The sequence below is a fragment of the Rattus norvegicus genome, chromosome 15 (assembly GCF_021556685.1).
Source record: "Rattus norvegicus strain SHRSP/BbbUtx chromosome 15, alternate assembly SHRSP_T2T, whole genome shotgun sequence".
Lineage (NCBI taxonomy): Eukaryota > Metazoa > Chordata > Mammalia > Rodentia > Muridae > Rattus > Rattus norvegicus.
In genome coordinates, this window is record NC_141548.1 from 15,453,158 (window position 1) to 15,475,480 (window position 22,323).

The following is a 22,323-nucleotide window of genomic DNA, read 5'->3' on the forward strand; positions in this document are numbered from 1 at the left end:
TGGCCTATAGGCAAGCCTGTGGGAATTTTTTTTAGATTACTTATAGGTCCCAGCCTATTTTAAGTGTTAAAATCTCTGAGAAGGTAGTCTTGGGATGTAAAATAAGGCAAATTGAGCAGCCCATGAAATAGCATCACCCCTGGCTTCTTCAATTCTTGGCTCCAGTTCCTGCCTTGGCTTCCCTTAGTGGACCTTGACCTGGTATATATAAACCCTTTCCTCCCGAAACTGCTGTTGCTTATGTTGTTTTATCACAGAAATAGAAAACAAACTATGCTGGTTCCTGTGGTGCTGCTGTACCAAATGCTGCTTTCCCCACTATCTCCTACTCCCTCATGCCTTGAGTCTTGGGAAACATGAAAAGAGGTGGCAAGCAGGATGTAAGAGCTGGAAAAGCAGAGTAATGCTGACTGCTCAGCATGATGTAACCACTGCATCCATGAGCGTACAGCATCAAGAGTCATCTGCACAAGACATGCACAAGATCAAGCCAGACAAAATTTCAGCACAGACAGGGTGAATTATCTCCCAAACCTATTACCAAGAAGTTAATGGCAATAAATAATCGGAGAGGGGATCACTCTCTTTTCTGAGGATGTGGCCACTGATATAATTCAAACTGATAGAATTCTGCCCCTCTGTACAGAACACCAAACACATATGGGTAGAACTAGCTGTATTAAGTAGGTTATTTAAAAAAAAAAAGACATGAAATTGGAAGGAATATCCTGGAATTGGAGGAAATTGAAAGAAGAAATGAGAAGTTTAATCACTGTACACAGGTATGAAATTCTCACGAACAAATAAAATTTAAAATATATTGGATTGTTATGCAAATAAACATTGCATATTGTCCCATTTCAAGCTTTCATGAAGACCATATCGCATACTGGCAATGTTAGTGTGGCTTGCATGTTTTCTGTATTTCCTGACTGTAATCATTTCCTCACTTTTAAATCTAAGCTTACTTTACTCTGAAGCACAAATAACTCATAACAGTGAGGCCATTCATAAAATACACTTCACAAATCTACAGGATGCTCTTCATGTAGCCAGAAATGCTTGTCCCTTTCAAAAGAGACCTTTCAAGTATGCCCTGCATGAGTCAAGTACCATCCGCTGGATCTGATCTCATGGGCCTGCAATAGAACACAGAGCCATCAGAGCTCACCCAATGTGTGTGGTCTTTTTCATATAGCAATAAAGCTAAAGATGCAAACCCCACCCCTGGGCCTGCATATCCTGATGTACATAGCCCTGCATAGCTTAGAAGCCAAGTTAAACTGCTATTCTTCCTTATGCAAATGAAGCATCCCAGCACCCTAACCCTGGCCAGAAAGGTACATTCACCACTAAAGACTCTACCCAGCCCCAAATGTTTGACTAGTCTTTCTTCCCCCTATTAAATGAGCTGTCGCACTGAAGCTGTCTCCTGTGAGTCTATTCTTGTGCTCACTATGGCCTTTAGTCTCTTCCACTCCTGGCCATTCTGCTTCCATTCCCCTTCAGGATCCACCAGTTGAGGTTGAGGACCAATTTAAGAGTGGCAGATGGGGAAGCAAAGACTGAATGTACCAACCAATGTATTTAATATTTATATTGATTCATGACTTTCTGCACTACACTACTATAAAAACTTCATGACATTTTTACTACATTACAATACAAATTTAGGGAAACTTGAACTTGTGAATCTGGACTAGGGCCACTCATATTTAGTTCCAGAATATTCTTTTATTCCCTTTTAAATTTTTCATGAATAATTTGAGACCTCAGGAAAAGTTTGGAACAGCTATGTTTGATTGTGGATCAACATAAAGAAGGTTGTGGGCAGCCATGAATTATATTTTTTCACACATATATTTATCAGTAATTCAAAGTGCTAAAAAAAAATTAGGTTTTAGCCATACTAGGATCCATTAGTTCAGTAGACAAAGCTGCTGAAATCTAGGAAAAGCCCTGGATATTTCTAATTCTACCCAGTAATTACTGCTTGTTAAGTTGGGTTGTATGCATGTCGAGATAAATAGAATGAGTTTGAGCGGAACTAAACATAGAAGGCTGGAACGAGATTCCATTGTGTTCCGATTCCACATGACTCAACCAATCCCCATAGGTTGACAAGTAGTCTAATTTTAAACCTACAGCTTTTGTAGTAATAAAAGATTTTCCTAATTAGGCAAAGTTTTTACCTGTCATTCTGCACTCTTGGTATCATCAAAAGAAAGTCCTTTGCCCTTTGAATTCAACATTTTCTGTTTCCAATTCTGTTCCAACCCCCACTTGACTTCCAGGAAATGGTCTAATTGTCTTAGGCTAGGTACAATAAGTAAACCATTGTGAGAAATGAGGCAAAATCCCAGTAAACAGAGCCTTGGCTAAAGTTAACACAATCAACTGTCACTCATGCTGACCAGATTGCAAAGGGATAAAGAATGACAAAACCCGCTTAATTACCATTTGTTCTTTGTGAGAGTAAAATTAGTATACATTATTTAAAAGAATAATCCATCATGGGGAATCTAAGTCTGTAATATTAAATAATGTTGATTCAAGGCTTTATGAAAATTATAATTACAGAAAAAAAGGATAAAGTTTGTACTTATAATACCAGTGATGTTTCTCTTCTTGTTCCAATCGCTCCAGTACTGGCAGTTCTTCACTCTCTTTCAGTGCAAAGAGACACCACAATTTTCATTGATATTTACCTCAAACCAATGTATGGGGTATTTGTTAAGGGCCTGTTATGCTCGGTGGTTCCCATTAAGCTCTAGTGTAGAGAACAATAGACACATGGGAATTCACAATTTTATCCTTTTTTTAAGAGGGGTGAAATTAGGAAGTTGTTGTCCTTATTTCACCCTAAGAAAACGTGGCCTTGATTCTTGAAATTTCTGCTTCCCAAACTAGAAGTTGTTTAAAAGTCTGCCATTATCAGAATTTCAAGCTCTAGCTTTGTGTATTGGGAAACTAGTAACATTAGTAGCATTAGTAACATTTCTCTCCTATTGGGCAATGTCTTCTAAATCTACAAATGGGACTGCTGAAGCCAGGACTAATGGACAGCACTAACAGCTAGGCACAGAACAAGCAGACCTTGACAGGAAGTAACTGGGGAGAAGAGCTTAGACAAGGCAAGCACTGTAGCGGAGTAATTGGGGTCCAGTACAGGGGATTCTAGAAGTTGAAAGTGTGGGGGGAAGTTTTAAAGGACATATGAAAAAATATATGATACCAACCACAAACACAAAAGATACCGAACCACTGAAGATTTGCAAATCTTAATTGGGCATGATACTGAATGCCTATAACCCCAGCATTCTGCAGGTAAGAGGATCAAGAGCCCAAGGCCATCCTTGAGGACAGCCTTGGCTATATGAAACTTTTCCAAGGAGGAAACAAAGGAGACGGGGCTGTGATTAAGACCTAAGTTGGGACCACAGTTCTATTATCCCCATGTTCCTGTAAATAGCCCATCATCCATATATCTGTACAAACCCTACTATACTCATTGAGTCTCCCCCAGCAAAACGAAAGCTTTAAAAGTTTCTCCTAGGACACCCAAAACTGATGCATGGATACTAACTAAACCAATCTGTTGCAGGATATTTGATCACATTGTGAACCCCAAGATTGTGTTATTTACTAGAAAAATCTACTTGTAGTTGTGTTGTAGCTCACCTTTAGCACACACCTTTACTCTGACTGACTGGTACATAGACATGCCCTTGTTACACACCTTTAATCCCAAGCAATGAATGTGAAGTTAGTTTGTAGAAGAAAGCACCCATATTTAAAAGTAATGGCAAACTGTGTAGCGATAGAGTGACAAATCAGAGAAAGACTTGACGGAAATCACAACTCTCACAGAAGAGAGAGGGAAGGGGAGCTACTTAAGGGAGCAATGCAGAGGAGAAAGGAGGCAGTTTTACAAGGAGAGTTTTAAAGTGACAATTTCAGAGAGAGAACAATCTAGATGCAGGTGAAGACAGAACAAGCCAGAGAATGAGGAGTCAGAAGATCAGAACATATTGCCATATTGTGACCAAGTAGAGCAATCAGGGGAAGGAGAGGGAGATGGAGAGAGGGAGGGAGAAAGGGAGGGAGGGAGGGAGAGCAAATTGAATTAGTTATCTTGCGGAGGAGTTTGAGCCTGAACAACTGAGTTGAACCAGCCAGCCAGAGTTCAGGAAGAACTAGGAAGGGGTAAGCTTATTCAGCAACAAGTCTCAGATGCTGAAACCATTCTAGACTTAGATAAGATTGTATAGATGCTAGAAGCTTTCAGGACTCGACCTAGGTTAGCAGACTAAGGCAGTAAGCCTTGGAGACAATTACATCAGGCAAATAAAATTTACATTTACACCAAACCAGATCAACCCCCAGATCTCACGGTCTTAGTCATTGTTTTCTAGGCTTCACACATCTGACATTGACCCTGCCTGGATCATGATGAATGAGATTAGTGTGTGTTCAGTTAACAACTCAGTTTCCTGAATGCAAAAACTCGAAAGTAAACCTTATATTACTCTGACCTGTCATTTACTCCCAACTTCTATCTAAAAATTGCATCATTATCTGGCCACTATTGTCAAGTTCATTCTTTCTCCCAAATCCTAAGGCCATCCTCTCTTTCTGGGACTACCACCATGATCATTAGGAGTTCATCTTGCTTCCACTTCCAAATCCCTTACTGATTCTCTTCTTAGCAGACAAAACTAACATTTTTAAAAGCCAAGGAGGTCGTGATCATACCATACATAGTCCTCCTTGCTGACTTCATTGCTCTTTGATCAGAATCTACAGTCTTTAGCACAGACCACCATCCCCTCAGCATCTCATCTGTGCACCATTTTTGATCCCTCAGGAATGAGCCCTCCTTTGTTGCATTTTTACGTTAGTTTGTGCACTGCAAGAGATAACATCCAGGCCTTTAGGCGTGCTGGAGAAGCATAGTTTCACCCCTGAGCCTCAGCTCCACTGTCCCTACACTTTTAAATAGTCCTCCTGAGAATCAAATGATGGATTTAGGGCTTAGTCAATGTCTTTTTCCTTTTTTTTTTTTTACTATGATTTAAGGTTCAGTCTGCCCTCCTGGAAGGGTGGTTAGTAAGCTATATTTGTTGGTGTGTAAGACCCTAAAATGCTATAAAGCCATATTGCAATGACCAGAGGCTTTCTGGCCTGACCTCTGTTTACATCTCTGATTCAGTATTCCACTTTTAATTCAGCAAGTACTTCAGAGCAAAGTGGATCACTATGCAGACACTTGGGGCAACTGAGCCATGTTCCCAACTGGGGAGAATAGATCTGGAGTAGGAGTGAGGTCTAGACATGTCCAAACACTGAAAATCCCATTTTGAGACTTGCAGGATTTAAGACTACTTCCTCCTGTTCTGGGCCTGCATGCTCTGCATGCAACATGTATCCTTGCAACCCCCACCTCAGTTCGTACCACATGATCAAGGATTTACTTTGTATTATTCCATAAATCAGAAGACCAATAGTATATCCTGATACAATTCAATCACTTGGATTTTAGTTATGCTACTCAAGATGGTGTCCACAGTCCTATCATCTGTCTTTTATGTCACTGTGTGTCTGTCACTTGGCATAGGGTAAACAGTTAGTAATGTTTTTGAGATGGAACTGGAAAGAAATAGGAAAGAGGAAAGGAAGGAAAAAAAGGAAGAAGGTGGATAGATTACTCATGTTTGCTTATCTTACAATTCATATTATTTTTGCTTTTAAATTGATAATCACCTCCCTGCCCCCAAGTGCAACTTATCATGGTCTAATCTGGTAGGGTTCCTCTACTAGACAAAGTCAAATTCCTACTAACTGTCTCCTTTTCTGTTTCTCAGTTTAAGTTCCCAATGGAGACTCATGTTGACTATTCCCTTTGTTTTAACCCTGTCAGATCAAAGGGTATTTTTCAATGAACTCTGTCTGTAGCTTAATGTTAAGCCCATCCATTATGTTTAGATTGTGTACACATAGGTTATTCACTTTGTAATCTCTTGCAGACATAAATGTAATGCTGTGAATGTAGGTTGATTCAATGGCATACTACTTGTTAGTGGTAACATCTCAGTGCCATATTAGCCAATGTATTTTTTTTAAGGTAGATATATCAGAGAACAAAATCACCTCTTCACAATAATAGTAGAGACAATGAAATTCATTCTTTATATAGTGTGGGAGATTGATCATGACTCATTCGAAAAACCCTGTCTCAATGGGAGTGCTTGCAAATCCACTCCTGCTCTGTTCTTCAAGCTGTCACCTCCATGTCAGTGAGTTATTGCAACCCAATGTAATCATCTCTATAGGAAAATCCCAATGTGAATATGTACTCTGTCCTTTATAAAGGACTTTGCTTCGTCATTTCACCAAGTACAATCTATTCCACTTTCCCCATGATTCTGCCCATTATCACTAGTAAAGAGAACCTAGCATGAAATAGTTTCCCAAGAGTTTACTTTCCTTTGTTGGATAACAAATACACAGTGTATTGAGCCATAATTGGGATGATGTGAGTTCTTCCTAATCTTTCTCTGTTTGATGTGTCAAAGTGGAATTTGTGATAAGGATGTAGAAAGCTGAGGTAATACACTGTTCCCTGTGATAATATCATGGTCTGTGCCCAGCACCCCCTGCTGTGTCTACCTCTCCTACTTCTTGGAAGGTCACCAACAGTATTCTATTTATTTTCAGTCATTCAAGTATCCCTAGAGAATTTGACTATCAACTCAAATATAATTACATAAGCACAGGAGGATCCCTGAGAATGCATGTGTTGTGCTTACACAAAGATACATCTTCACTGCAATGCAGAAAGGGAAAGGCATATAAAAATCATTTAAATACATTACAGATAAAAGCATTGGGTTTAAACTTGGATGCATGGATCTTAGCAAAAGGAAAATAATGGATAAGTATAAGAGACATGGTTTTAGCCTTATTGTAGTGGACTACCCCAAAGTAAGCTCTCTGCCTCTAATGAAGTTCCCTCCACTCCAGTGTTCAGTAGCATACTTACTTATTCAAACCCTAGACAACTAACTTCCTTGGCACCAGGCAATGCAATGGCCTGAGGGTATAAGGCAGTCTTTATTTATTCATTGCATTTCTGTAACATCTCTTTTCCAAAGTGCTCCAGGCACTCAGAGAATGTTTAACTGTTGCTAGATTCTAGTTTCATGAAAACTAGAAATGAATCTATGTCTGAGGAGAAGTGACTGAAGAAATCAGGGAAATACAGTAAGAGAAATGGAGATGCTTATAACAGGGGAAGCCAGGATCAGCCCTAAAGTACCGGAAGTCAAAAAGGAGCCCAGGTCCATCTGCCCTAGGTCCGCAAAAGAACATCTCTTGAGTCTCTCCCTTAGAAATATTCATCCAATGAGCTCCTATCACTCTCATTTGAATAGCTATGTTAAATGGTTATACTTGATGTTTGAACTAAATTATGGCATCCTACTACTTAGAGACAGACACTTTTTGTTTTATGGTCCATAGAATTTGAAATGTACTGGAACGCAAGAAGCAGGACTCAAAATTTGAAGTTTTGATAGGCTGTGGCTTTGTGTCATTCACTGGAACCTCCACCATGACAAGTGCTCGAAACTTCTCCACCAAGAAGATGAGAGGATTAGAGGTGGGCAATTTGTCAGACAGTGGCTGTTGCCATGTTTCTATGACAGTCCCAGAAACTCACTGAGTAGTGGAGTGGTAAGGTGTCACTGTGAATGTGTCACAGTTGATAACGTGCCTGCTTTATAGACATGAAGACCTGAGTTCAAATACTAAAACCCACATTTAAAACAGTCTATGTCTGATAGTTTGCACAAGTTATCCCAGTACTGAGAAGGCAAAGGCAGGTGGACCCTTGAGATTCTCTGAGTGGCTAGACTAGCCTACTTAGTAAGGTTCAGGTCATTGAGAGGCACCATTTCAAAATTAAAATTAAGGTGGATAGCACCTGAGGAATGATGTCCAAGGTTGTCTCTGACCTACAAACACACACATACACACAGACACAAACAGAGAGACAGACACAGACAGACTGAGAGAGAGAGAGAGAGAGAGAGAGAGAGAGAGAGAGAGAGAGCACTCTCACAGATCCAGCTAGATTCATGCTGATTTCAACCATTACAGTAAAGTAGGGCAATGGCTTACGATAAGATCTTAGGCTATGTGTAACGTTTTACGATTTTCATTCTGTTAGTAAATAGAAGATCAAATAGTATATACACTTTATGCTTGTGTTGATGTTAAACATAATTACTTATTAAAACAGTGATAATCAGCAGCTTTAAAGAGTAAGCACTGATATTCCCACAAATTATGTGTAAGTAATGAAGGCTCCAGCTGACAGGGAGGAATCGGAGGATAGATGTTAGAATGTCTCCCTTAATGAGAGCTTGGATTGTGCGCAGTGAGCACATGTGCTGGTATACAGGATCCCTAACTTTAGAGAAGCATCCAGGCTCTTTTTTCAGACTTCGGGAGTCAGGGGAAAGCCAGCTTCAGGTGAGCTTTCAAATCAATTTACTCAGCTCCACTCAGTATTTGCTGGACAGCAATGTTGAAAGCGAAGATGAGACACATCATCAGCCATTTGATGGCTGGAAACCATGAGTGACGTTAGAGCAAGGCTTGCTATGCTATATTATAGGATTATAATTCTCTCACCATTTCTTTTACTCTCTGTGGCTTTCAAACTGTATCTTATCAAAATACTATAAAAAAATCAGTAGAAGAAATTTTCCTGCTGACTCGGATTTTTAAGTAGCTGAAAAACTTTTTAAGAATGAGAACTTTAGTATTTTTTATTTATTTATTTATTTATTTATTTATTAAAACATAATTTTATCTTTATTGTCTTTTGGGGGAAAAAACCCTCATTTTATTTCAATAAGTTCATTCTCACTAAGCAGAATTAACCAGCAGTCTTTAATCTCTTAGCATTGAATGCACACTTTTTCATTAAGTGTCTGCAAAAAACTGGCTGAAAAAAATAAGTGTTTAAGAATACTGATGGTAGGCCTGCACCTGGAGCTGACCTAGTCCCACAGTTCTCTGTACCCAAATCTGGTGGGGAAGAGAGCTGGACTCTCAGAAGTGCAGAAAATGTTGAGAACTCAGGGTAGACCACAACTTCTTCTCACATTCATGGCCCAAGAGGAACCCGCCTGGAGCACTCTGGACACAAGAAATGAGGAGCAGTTTGCAACAGTATCTTTCTGGTTTCCACTTGCACCCGAAGCTGACCCTGTGGCACATCTCTGTGTATCCAGATCACTCTGAAAGGAAGCAGGTCTCCAGGAGTGCTGACACACAGGCTTACAGGAAGGTCAAGCCACTGTCAGAGACAGCAAGACCAGCTAACACCAGAGACACCAGATGGCAAGAGACAAGCACAGGACCCTAAGCAACAGGAACCAAAATTATTTGGCATCATCAGAGCCCAGTTCTCCCACCAAAGCAAATAGAGGATATCCAAACATACCGGAAAAGCAAGATTTGGATTTAAAATCACATCTCATGATGATGATAGAGGATTTTAAGAAAGAGATAAATTACTCCCTTAAAGAAATACAGAATAACACAGGTAAACAAGTAGAATCCCTTTAAAGGAAACACAAAAATCCAATAAAAAAATTACAGGAAATCACAAACAAACAGGTGAAGGGATTGAACAAAACCATCCAGGATCTAAAAGTAGAAATAGAAACAATAAAGAAGTAACATAGGGAGACAGCCCTGGAGATAAAATACATAGGAAAGAGATCAGGAGTCATGGACACAGCCATCACCAACAGAATACAAGAGGTAGAAAAGATAATCTCAGGGCAGAAGATACCATAGAAAACATTGACACAATAGTCAAAGAGAATGCAAAATGCACAATGCTCCTAACCCAAAACATCCAGAAAATCCAGGACACAATGAGAAATTCAAACCTAAGGATAATAGGTATAGAAGAGAGCAAAGATTCCCAAATTAAAGGGTCAGTAAACATCTTCGACAAAATAATAAAAGAAAACTTCCCTAACCTAAAGAAAGAGATGCCCATAAACATACGAGAAGCCTGCAAAACTCCAAATAGATTGCACCTGAAAAAAAATTTCTCCTGTCAAATAAAAATCAAAACACCAAGTGCACAAAGCAAAAAAAAAGAATATGAAAAGCAATAAGGAGAAAAGGTCAAGTAACATATAAAGGCAGACTTTTCAGAATTACACCAGACTTCTGAACAGAGACTATGAAAGTCATAAGATCCTAGGAAGATGTCATTTAGACCCTAAGAGAATGCAAATGCCAGCCCAGGCTACTACACACGGCAAAACTCTCAATTAAAAGAGATGGAGAAACCAAGATATTCCATGATAAAACCAAATTTACACAATATCTTTCCACAAATCCAGCCCCTCAAAGGATAACAGATAGAAAACTCCAACACAAGAAGGGAAACTACACTCTAGAAAAGTTTGTTGCAAGAAAGTAATCTCCTTGCAACAAACTCCAAAGAAGAGAACCATACAAACATAATTCCTCCTCTAACAATAAAAATAACAGGAAACAACAATCATTATTCCTTAATATCTCTAAACATAAATGGGCTCAATTACCCAATAAAAAGACATAGACTAACAGGCTGCATATGTAAAGAGGACCCAGCATTTTGCTCCATACAGGAAACACACCTCAGTGAAAAAGACAGACACTACCTCAGAGTAAGAGGCTGGAAAACAATTTACCAAGCAACTGGTCCCCCAAAACAAGATGGAGTAGCCATTCTACTGTCGAATAAAACTGAATTTCAACCAAAAGTTATCACAAAAGATAAAGAGGAACACTTCATATTCAGCAATGAAAAAATCCACCAAGATGAACTCTCAATCCTAAATAGCTATGCTCCAAATGCAAGGGCACCTACATTCATAAAAGAAACCTTACTAAAGCTCAAATCACACATTGTACCTCGCACAATAATAGTGGAAGACTTTAACACCCCACTGTCAGCAATGGACAGATCATGGAAACAGAAACTAATCTGAGACACAGAGCAGCTAACAGCTGTTATGAACCAAATGGATTTAACAGATATCTACATAACATTTCCTCCTAAAACAAAAGAATATACCTTTTTCTCAGCACCTCATGGTACCTTCTCCAAAATTGATCGCATCATTGGTCATAAAACAGGCCTGAACAGATGCAAGAAGATGGAAATAATCCCATGCATCCTATCAGATCACCACAGACTAAGACTGATCTTCAATAACAACAAAACAGACAGAAAGCCCACATACACATGGAGGCTGAACAATGCTCTACTCAATGATAACCTGGTCAAGGAAGAAATAAAGGAAAAGATTAAAGACTTTAGAATTTAATGAAAATGAAGGCACAACATACCCAAACTTATGGGACACAATGAAAGCAATGCTAAGAGGAAAACTCATAGATCTGAATACATCCAAATAGAAACTAGAGATAGCATACACTAGCAGCTTGACAGAACACCTTAAAGCTCTAGAACGGAAAGAAAGAAATACACCCAAGTGGAGTAGACAGCAGAAATTAAATAAACTCAGACCTGAAACTAACCCAGTAGAAACAAAAAAGGACTATACAAAGAAAAAAAACAAAACAAAACAAAACCAGGAGCTGGTTCTTTGAGAAAATCAACAAGATAGGTAAATCCTTAGCTAGACTAACCAGAGGGCAGAGAGTGTAACCAAATTAACAAAATCAGAAATGAAAAGGGAGACATAACAACAGAATCTGAAGAAATTTTAAAAATCATCAGATTCAACAGAACTAGAAAATCTGGAAGAAATGGACAATTTTCTAGACAGATACCAGGTACCAAAGTTGAAACAGGATCAGATAGACCATCTAAACAGTCCCATAATGTCTAAAGAAACACAAGCAGTTATTAAAAGTCTCCCAACCAAAAAAATGACCAGGACTAGATGGGTTTAGTGAACACTTCTATCAGACCTTTACAGAAGACCTAATACCAATACATCCAAACTATTCCACAAAACAGAAAAAGAAGGAACACTACCTAATTCATTCTATCAAGCTACAATTACGCTTATCCCTAAACCACACAAAGACCCAACAAAGAAAGAGAACTTCAGATCAATGTCCTGCATAGGAATATCAAGGCAAAATTACTCAATAAGATCCTCAGAAATGGAATCCAAGAACACATCAAAATGATCATCCATCATGATCAAGTAGGCTTCATCCCAGGATGCAGGGATGGTTCGATATACAGAAATCCAACAATGTAATATATTACATAAACTCAAAGAAAAAATATGATCATCACATTAGATACTGAAAAAGCATTTGACAAAATTCAACACCCCTTCATGCTAAAAGACTTGGACAGATCAGGAATTCAAGGCCAATACCCAAACATAGTAAAAGCAATATACGGCAAACCAGGAGCTAACATTAAACTAAATGGAGAAATACTTGAACAATCCCATTAAAATCAGTGACTAGACAAGGCTGCCCACCCTCTCTCTACTTATTCAATATAGTAGTCCTAGATAGAGCAATCAGACAACAAAAGAGTTCAGGGGAATACAAATTGGAAAAGAAGAAGTCAAAATATCACTATTTGCAGATGATATGATAGTAAACTTTAGTTACCCCAAAAGCTTCGCCAGAGAACTCCTAAGCCTGATAAACAATTTCCGCAAATTGGCTGGATATAAAATTAACTCAAATAAATCAGTAGCCTTCCTCTACTCAAAGGATAAACAAGCTGAGAAAGAAATTATGTAAATGGCACCCTTCACAATAGTCACAAAAAACATAAAATATCTCGGTGTGGCTCTAACCAATCATGACAAGAAATTCAAGTTTCTGAAGAAAGAAATTGAAGAAGATCTCAGAAGATGGAGAGACCTCCCATGTTCAAGGATTGGCAGGATTAATATAGTAAAAATGCCCAATTTGCCTAAAGCAATCTATAGATTCAATGCAATCCCCACCAAAATTCCAACTCGATTCTTCATAGAGTTAGAAAGAGCAATTTGCAAATTCACTTGGAATAACAACAAACACAGGATAGTGAAAACTATCCTCAACAATAAAAGAACTTCTGGGAGAATCACCATCCTTGACCTCAAGCTATACTACAGAGCATAGTGATAAAAATTGTATGATATTGGTACAGAGACAAGCAGGTAGATCAATGGAATAGAATTGAAGACCCAGAAATGAACCCACTCACCTATGCTCTCTTGATCTTTGACTAAGGAACTAAAATCTTCCAGTGGAGAAAAGATAGAATTTTCAACAAAAGATGCTGGTTCAACTGGAGGTCAGCATGTAGAAGAATGCAAATAAACCCATTCTTATTGCCCTGTACAATACTTAAGTCCAAGTGGGAAAAGGACCTCCACAAACAGATATACTGAAACTAATAGAAGTAAAAGTGGGGAAGATCCTCAAAAACATAGGCACTGGGTAAAATTTCCTGAATAAAACACCAATGGCTTATGTTCTAAGATCAAGAATGGACAAATAGGACCTCATAAAACTGCAAAACTTTTGTAAAGCAAAGGACACTGTCATTAGGACAAAACGGCAACCAACAGATTGGGGGAAGATCTTTACCAATCCTACATCCAATAGAGGGCTAATATCCGACATATACAAACAACTCAAGAAGTTAGACTCCAGAGAATCAAATAACCCTCTCCAAAAATGGGGTACTGAGTTAAATAAAGAATTCTCAGCTGATGAATACCAAATGACTGTGAAGTACTTAAAGAAATGTTCAACATCCTTCCTCACCAGGGAAGTCAAATCAAAACAACCCTGAGATTCCACCTCACGCCAGTCAGAATGGCTAAGATCAAAACCTCAGATGACAACAGATGCTGGTGAGGATATTGAGAAAGAGGAACACTCCTCCATTGTTTATGAGATTGCAAGCTGGTACAACCACTGTGGAAATCAGGCTGGAGGTTCCTCAGAAAATTAGACGTAGTGCTACCTGAGGATCCAGCTATACCACTCCTGGGCATATATTGAAAAGATGTTCCAACAAATAACAAGGACACATGCTCCACTATGTTCATAGCAGCCTTATTTATAATAGCCAGAACCTGGAAAGAACCCAGATGCCCTTCAACAGAGGAATGGATACAGAAAATATGGTCCATCTACACAATGGAATATCACTCACCTACCAACCAACCAGAGTTCCTAGGAACTAAACCACTACCCAAAGAGTACACATGGATAGATCCATGGCTCCAACTGCATATGTAGAAGATGGCCTTGTTGGGCACCAGTGGAAGGAGAAGCCTTTGGTCCTGCCAAGGCTGGACCCCCCAGTATAGGGGAAGGTTAGGGTGAGGAGGTGGGAATGGGGGGATTGGTTGGGGGGAGGCAAAACACCCTTATAGAAAAAGGGAGACGGGCATGGGATTGGGGGCTTATGAACAGGAAATCCAGAAAGGGAATAATATTTGAAATGTAAATAAAAAAATCCAATAAAAAAAGCAAGAAAGAAAAGTGCACACAGACATTCCCAGCACCTTTGCCAAACCCTAAAGGCTTCTGTAGTAAAGGTAGAAATCCTGGTATCTGCCTCACTCAGTTGGTGCCCAGACCCTCAGTATTTACAGAGCATGTTGAATGAAAAATAATGCCTTAAATTAGAATCCTGTTAAATCTGGTAAAGCACCCATACTGTAAGCTTTGAAGCAGTAGGTTCTCATCCTATTAAATGCACTCTGATGCCGTATGGCCTTGATCTCTTTATTATTATTTTTTTTTCCGGAGCTGGGGTCTGAACCCAGGGCCTTGCGCTTGCTAGGCAAGTGCTCTACCACTGAGCCAAATCCCCCATCCCCTATTTATTTATTTTTTTTGGTTCTTTTTTTCGGAGCTGGGGACCGAACCTATTTTAAAAACTAATTCTGTGTCACCAACTCCCTTCTACTTATTTTTCTCTTTTGTCAAAAGTACTTAAATGAATTAAGTAAGTTAAGGTCACACCTTGAGAGTGCGAATCGATCCTATTTCTTTAAGCAATACAGGCATTGATCTTTTTATGGCTTCATATAGGCTCTCCAATGTTTCCATCTTTCCCCATTCACCTTTCTTTCATTATCAAAGTTTATAATTCTACCAAATTTTCTGGCACAAAAACTGTGTCAAAGCCTCGAAAAACAGCAAAGAATTTTACTTGTTGTCACTTGGAATGGACACTCTGGAAATGGTCCAAGATCTGAAGTCTAGTAAGACCTCACTCAGCATCCCAGGGTTAACCTAAACTAGCAGTTCTCAACCTGTGAGTTATAACCTTTTTTGAGTCAAATGATACTTTCACTGTGTTAACATATCAGATACCCTGAGAACCAGATACTTACATTACAATTCATAACAGTAGCACAATTGTAGTCACGAAGTGGCAACAAAAACAACCTTTGTTATTATATGATTACCCCAACATGAACTGTAGTAAAGGACTGCACTATTAGGAAGGTTGAGAATCACCAACCCAGACAATTCTTTTGCAAAGTTAGCAGGTTATCTACATGTAGAATTGTTTTCCTTTCTCTTCTTCTTTTTTTTCTTTCAGAAATGAACAAAAATGCTGGTTTTGAAGACTCATGAAATTCATAATGCATACAAAAGAGAGACTAGGAATGAGATAGAGAAGGGAGGGATTAAGGGAAAAAATTAAAAAAGCAAGCGAGATTAAGGCTGGACGGAGGCAAGTTAGTAGACCATAAACACATGAATTTGAGGAGGAGCTCAATGCAGACCTTGGTCAAGTGAAATTTCTTTGAGTAAGTCCTAGTCTCTGTGGTTTCAGGGGCTGGAGAGATGGCTCAGCAGTTAAGAGCACCGACTGCTCTTCCAGAGGTCATGAGTTCAATTCCCACTGGAGGAACTTTAGCATTCTGTTTAAATAATTACATATGTCTGCTCTATGTATAAATTGTTAAGACTTTGCGGTATAACATAGTTCTGTCCAGCAAGGTGTGCTCACTGGCACAGTAGTGATAAGGCTGGTTATGGGGGTACACTGCCTCCCTTGAATGGATTTGAGGAATGCTGTACAGGGGTATTCATGCTTGATACTGTAAAAAATTGTCAAAAATCATGGCTAGGGCCAAGGGCAGAAACTATTGATACTGTGTGATAAGCTGTCAAGCTGTCTTCTAAATATTTGCGTTTATATCCCTAGATATGTGTTGCTCTGAATTTTTGGCAGAGAAACCCGTTGCAGTAAGTTAGTAGTTAATGCAGAGACTTATAACTGTTAAAAATACTGAGAGAAAGTGATCGTATGTGCTCACTCATAGAAAGAATATATGTATCAACCCTCCATCCTCAGGTTTAGGAATTATAGTACACAAAGTAGCAGGGGGAAAAAAGATGATCTTCAGAGATAGCTCAGTGGTTAAAAGTACTTCTGCTCTTCCAGAGAGCTCTGGTTCAAGTCTTAGCACCCGTAATCTAACTTAGAATGTGTACCCAAATTTGAAGGGATCTGATTCCCTTGTCTGCCCTCCACAGGCATCAGGCATGCAAATGGTACTTGAAAATACACATATTTAAGGCACCCATATACATAAGATAAATTTCAAATTATAACAATGTAAAAGCCAGAGGACAGGAAGTGGTGCTGGGAGACGCTGTCTTCTCTACATGGCTGTTGCACACATGAACTCTTAGCAGCTGTGGTTACCTCCACAAGATCTTCAGAAGAACAAACCAGTTAAAAATTCCAGAACATGGTATGGCTTCCGAGGCCTCCACCCCCCGAGAGGGAGCCATTGGAAGTTGATGGCTGCTGGGAGGAGAGCCACGTCTCTTTGAGGAATTGAGTATCTGTAGGTTTCCCATGCTCTAGTGAATGACCCCACCCACTGTATATGGATAGCACTTATTAGATGGAGTTAGCTACTGTCTTCCAAAAGGAGAACATGAAATCACCCCACTGGAAAAGTGATTTTGGTGGAGAGACCCTGCAGTGTGGACTGGAAGCACAAATTGTGAAGGACTCAGAGACCCTGGAAAGGAGCACCAGCCTTCCTTCATGTACAGAATCCAAATTCAGAATGCAGTGTAGAAAGCCGGTTTTGTTCCTCAACGCTAGTGAACTTTTCTAAAGAATTTGAACCTGAGAAAAATGAAAGCCATCACATGAGGGACACAGTGCATGAAGTTCTTTCAAAGACGAATCTTTCATCTGTTACCTTCTTTGTTGCTTTGAAATAAAATAGCTTCAAACCTGTGCTTGGATGGTTGATGTTGAAAGTCAACATCTTGTTCAGCTTAGGCTAACATGTTTACAATGGCCCCTTCATCATGCAGCTAAGTGGTGACCATCTTTGAGATCCCTAGGTGTCCTGATGTACTAGCTATCTGAAGAATCAGAAGGATAGAGTATCATAAGGAGTGAGAAAAGAAATTCCCTAGAAAAGACAGAATATTTCCCCCTTTACTTAACATTTAGCATCTTGAATTTCTTTGATGAATAATCTCTTCAAAGCTGAAGACAATATGGTTTAAGAAAAGCAGGCACTATACAGCCCCTCCAGTCTAGCATAGGTATGGTATGTGACAGAGGGCTGCCCAGCAAGCACATCCCATCACCATGGGGACAAGCATTGCTTTGAGAATTGGGCACCTGGGCCAAGTTAGGCCAATGAGAATCAGCTCTGGAAAGCCTGCAGTTTAAGCCAACAGCAAGAGGCTCGTCTTTCTACTAGTGTCACTAGCAGATGGGCTAGGAAGATGAGGTATACAGCAAGCTATCCTGCATCATTTTAGGGGCAGCCTCCTTGAAAACAGTGTTTGCAAGGGAGATGTGGCATTTCAAAGCAGAGAAAATGAGATGGGCTCCCTGGCACTCCCACATTAGTATTAGGCAGAGTTCCTTAATAAAATAGAAATAGTAGAACATGGGTATCAACCTGATACCATGCAACATTTCTTTATATCAGGCTTAATTTCAAAATAAACACAATAACAATATAATAAATCTGCCTAACATTGTATAGCTACACCATGGAACAAGCAAGAACATAATAATTCATCTCCCAGGATGGATGGCAAAGTCCCTGGAGAAACGCATACTCGCTGAGATCTCATAAGCCAAAACTGACATTACAGACCTAACAGGACTTAGTTAATGATATTAATTTCATCAGTGTTAAGTTCCATGACAAGGAATAGTAGCAGAGAAAACCCACAAATACCTAAAATATCTACATGCATATTTGCATATATGTATGTACACACATATGCGTGTGTGAATGCACAATATGTTCTTCATAAAATAGGACAGAAACACTCATCGCAACTACAAATCTTGTTCCTGTGACTGGTCATATGGCTTTAGCTGATATTTATAATTACCTTCTTCTAGTACTTAGTCTGTATTTCTTTCACATCCAATAGAATTTAGATTCTGTATTTTACCTTATGGGGTGACCCTGAATCTTCATTCCTGAAGGGTCTGGACCATCTATCGTCTTGCTTGGATTAAGTATCTAGTATCCCAGTAACCTTAATTAACATGGGGCAGGGCGTAGTAAGGGATCTCCTCCATTTAGAACTTCCTTGCCTCCACTGTGGTGTAGTAATTTAAATTTCCTCCTGCATCAGTTACCTGTGTTAACATTGTAATTTCTTTTATAACCTAGTGACTTAAGGGAATGAGGAGTCCAACGGGGACAGAGAAGAAGCTGAGTTACCATAAGACCTTCCCATGAGGGGAGCACTCCAGTGTCACTGCTGCTGAAATATTTGGTATCCAGCAGCCAGAATAGAACACCCAAATAAGGAATGTGCTGATTCCAAAACCCAAACATGTTCACTCAACATTATGTGCCTTCCCTGGTGGTAGGCGAGACTTGGTACAACAATGGAGCCTTAGCATTAGAATGGAGAGCTCCACATGCTCCAAATAATACCTCTTTGTTCCTTTTCTGGTTCTGCATGAGACTCTTATCATAGTGGTATGTGTCATGGATCTCACCATTACATCTACCTCTAACCTTCCCAAACTCTAGAAAGTTTGTAACACTTTACAGGCTTCGTGACCCGATTGATAAAAATTCCAGCCACGGTGCTTCAAGATAATGGAGAGAGTAGCCAACAGCCCAGCAGAATCTCATTTTCTTGGGAGAATAATAAAAAACAGCTGTGTACACAGGGTAAAATGCAAGCTCATTTCCCAGATTTATAGCACTAATTCCCTAGAGAGGACCCAAGCTCTCCTAAGAGGCTGATGGATTCCATGATGCTGTATTGACAGCAATAACACAGGCAGGCATCTCCATACACAGTAAGTAGTTGTGGCTTACAGGTCCCTTTTATCATGCGGAAGGTGACATAAGGATCATTGATGCTATTGAGGAATCAATCGAGGGAACAATTAGAGATTGTTTATACACCAGTTGGCTGTTCAAACAGAAATAAGGAAAGCCATGATTCATGTCTTTATTATGCTTACTCTGGCCTTCAGATGGAGAATGAAAACTAAATTAGATTTGGAAAATAGTCCGTTATCCTCCCCCCATCAGAGAGAAGAGCGACTTGCACCTGGCTTCGGGGAGTCAGTGTCCCATGAGGAACTTCTAAGGAAATCATTCAGTTGCTGGGCAATATGACTCACTGTGATTTGTGTAGACATTCAGTTCTATTAGTTTTTGAAAATTGTTTTATTGCTTTTAATATTCTGGGGTGACCTGCATGTAACTACAAACTAGGCAAGAAGAAAGGTGAGACTTAGAAGCCTGTGGAATCCAGGGTTCCTTCTTTTGTTATGTGGTTTAAATTAATTTGCTTGTTCAATATATAGGCATTAGACTGGAGATAATAATGCAATCTCAATATCCAGGAGTCTTAGCAGAAGAATCATGAGTGTGAATACACACACCTCCCCCACCCCTGTCACACACACACGCAAATACATAAAGTCTTGAAAATTTAAGAGGCACATTGATAAAAAAAATGATTTATTCAGTTTCAACAAATCAGGTAAAATACTTCTAGTTTCTCTCTGCTTCTTTTGCAGCTGCGTGTGTAACCAATTTATAAGAGATAGGATAAGGGGGGTGCAGAAAATGTGTATTTGTTTGTTTGTCTCAGCAGAACTCCTCCAAATCTCTTCCTGGGAGGCAATTTCCTCCTCTGGGTGACACCAAGTCTTTAGAGGCTTCCTTTCCTAGCCTGGGGTTTCTGGGGAATTTTAATTCTTTGGTGATCATTGTTTCAACAATCCGATGGCGGAAGACAGAGAGCCCAGCTGTCTTTCTTAGAATATCCTTTCTCTCACAAGGACAATTACAATTCTAGCATCTTTGTTTTTTTACATTAGCCTTGCAGGATTGGGGATGATATGCTACACTCGATATGGAAACAACTGAAATACGTGGTGCCTGAAACAGAAACCATAGCAGAACACATGTAATAATGAATCTTAGAGTTTGTTAATATGTATCAGGTAGCCATACATAAGAAATATGTCTGTCGCCTCTCAGCTTTTTCTCTTGGAAGGCTAGCATACATGACCCCACTTTCATGCGAAGGCCCGTTAGCCTCACACTCAGTGTCCTCCTGATTTAGCCTCCCAAGTGCAGGAGCTACAGGCATGAACCATGCCCAGTGTCAGTTGACTTCATTCTGACAACCCCCCTTTCATTGTCTTTGAACACTTTCCTCTGAAGACATTACTGATCAACTATCTGAGAGCTTGATTTCCACAATCCGTCCTTACAAGGATGACATCTGTCCTGATGGTGTGATCTAATTCCACAGAGGGGACTAAGGGATTGTACATGACAGATGTGCACGACTCCATGCCAGCAAACCTCCTTTTTATTCATTGCAAGCAACAGATATAAATAAATAGCACTTAGGATGACCCCGACCTAAGATCCATTCTCAAGTTTAATTCCTGGGTGTAACATCCTATCATAAAAAGACAATAAAATAATTTCGTTTAAGTCTGATAGCACTTGTCAGAGTAATTTTCATGAATTTGCCTCTAAATTCTTTAGAGAGTGAACAAAACAGCGGATGACAAAAGACCCAATAGCCATGCCATGGTTGGAATTCTGCAGAAAAATTAGCAATCTACAGTATAATTATCTTTGCTTGGATATTCCAATCCTAATTAGGAACACATGAACCTGAGCCTGAGAAAGCTAGATTCACTAACATTCCAGTTTGGAGGACTAAGTGCATTTTGGAGGCTTCTATACTTGAGGAACACAGACCCTACAAAAATTATCATTATAGCTACATGCATATGAATTTAGCTTTTACTTCTGCATATTACCGTCCTTGGCTAGGTATGGTAGATCAACGGCATAGACAAACAGTAGAACTTTAGAGTCCAGATCTTTTACGGAGTGTAATAACAGCACTCATGATCACAAATGAACTCTTCTTTTATGGAGCAAGTACATCTCATATATACAAGAACAAAACACAGAGAAGTCAAGCTGGAATGGAGCCGGCAGCTTCCTTTCCAATGGTAAGCATTCACAGTTCCGGGAGGTGCTATCCAGGCTCTGGGGAAAGAAAAGTCATCAGTGGTGGACCTCGTGTGGACCATCCATCATCAGTGCGGACCTCAGATGCCATAATACTGATATACCAAGCAGGAAGTACTTACTTGTACAATAGCATCATGACTGTTTGGGGAGGTTGCTCTCTGATGACTTTTCAGCCTTATCTACAAAATGGAATACATGCCTAGTACTATAAATCTACTCAAAGGCCCATAGTTGGGGATATCTCAGGCCCTAGGAGAGATCCTTCCACTGATGTTTTATCAGATGGGCATACAGTCAAACAGCCTTGTAAGTATGTGTTTGTACCTACAGACTAGTGCTGGTCTCAGTCTTTGTCAGATAAGCTTCCTGTTGCCATGGGCAATGGTTAATATAGAAGCTCATAATTTGCCCAGGTCCTGAAAATAGGTGATGATTGAGTACTATGTCCCCCAAGGCCCAAGACACATAGCTAAAGAGAGTGCAGAACTGACACAATAAGGGCTAGAGGATGAAGAGGAGTGCTCTAAGACCGTTGTCCAGACAGACAGGACATGACCATTGTAATCATGAATGCACAGTAACTGTAACTACCTCAGAAGACATGCACAGAAAGGACATGACAGTGGGAGGGGCAAGAAGGAGTGGGGGAACGATAAGAGTGCAATTTGTCGGTGAGTCTGACCAAAATAGATCACAGACATGCATAAAGTTGTCCAAATAAAAAGGGAAACAACACACGACATGAAAGCAA

The 22,323-nt window shown here is 39.6% G+C and overlaps 1 protein-coding gene across 5 annotated transcripts in view; it reads right to left on the reverse strand.

The window, feature by feature from the left end:
• Nucleotides 1-22,323, reverse strand: part of LOC148000836 (uncharacterized) — an 81,141-nt gene that overhangs the window by 29,021 nt on the left and 29,797 nt on the right. The window contains exon 3 of one of the 5 annotated variants that reach the window (XR_015638248.1): nt 20,872-21,587. The exons of the other annotated variants lie outside the window; for them this stretch is intronic. The gene's annotated coding sequence lies outside the window, so the exon portion shown is untranslated. Of the gene's footprint in view, nt 1-20,871; nt 21,588-22,323 lie in introns of those variants that run through there. 5 annotated transcript variants of the gene reach the window in all.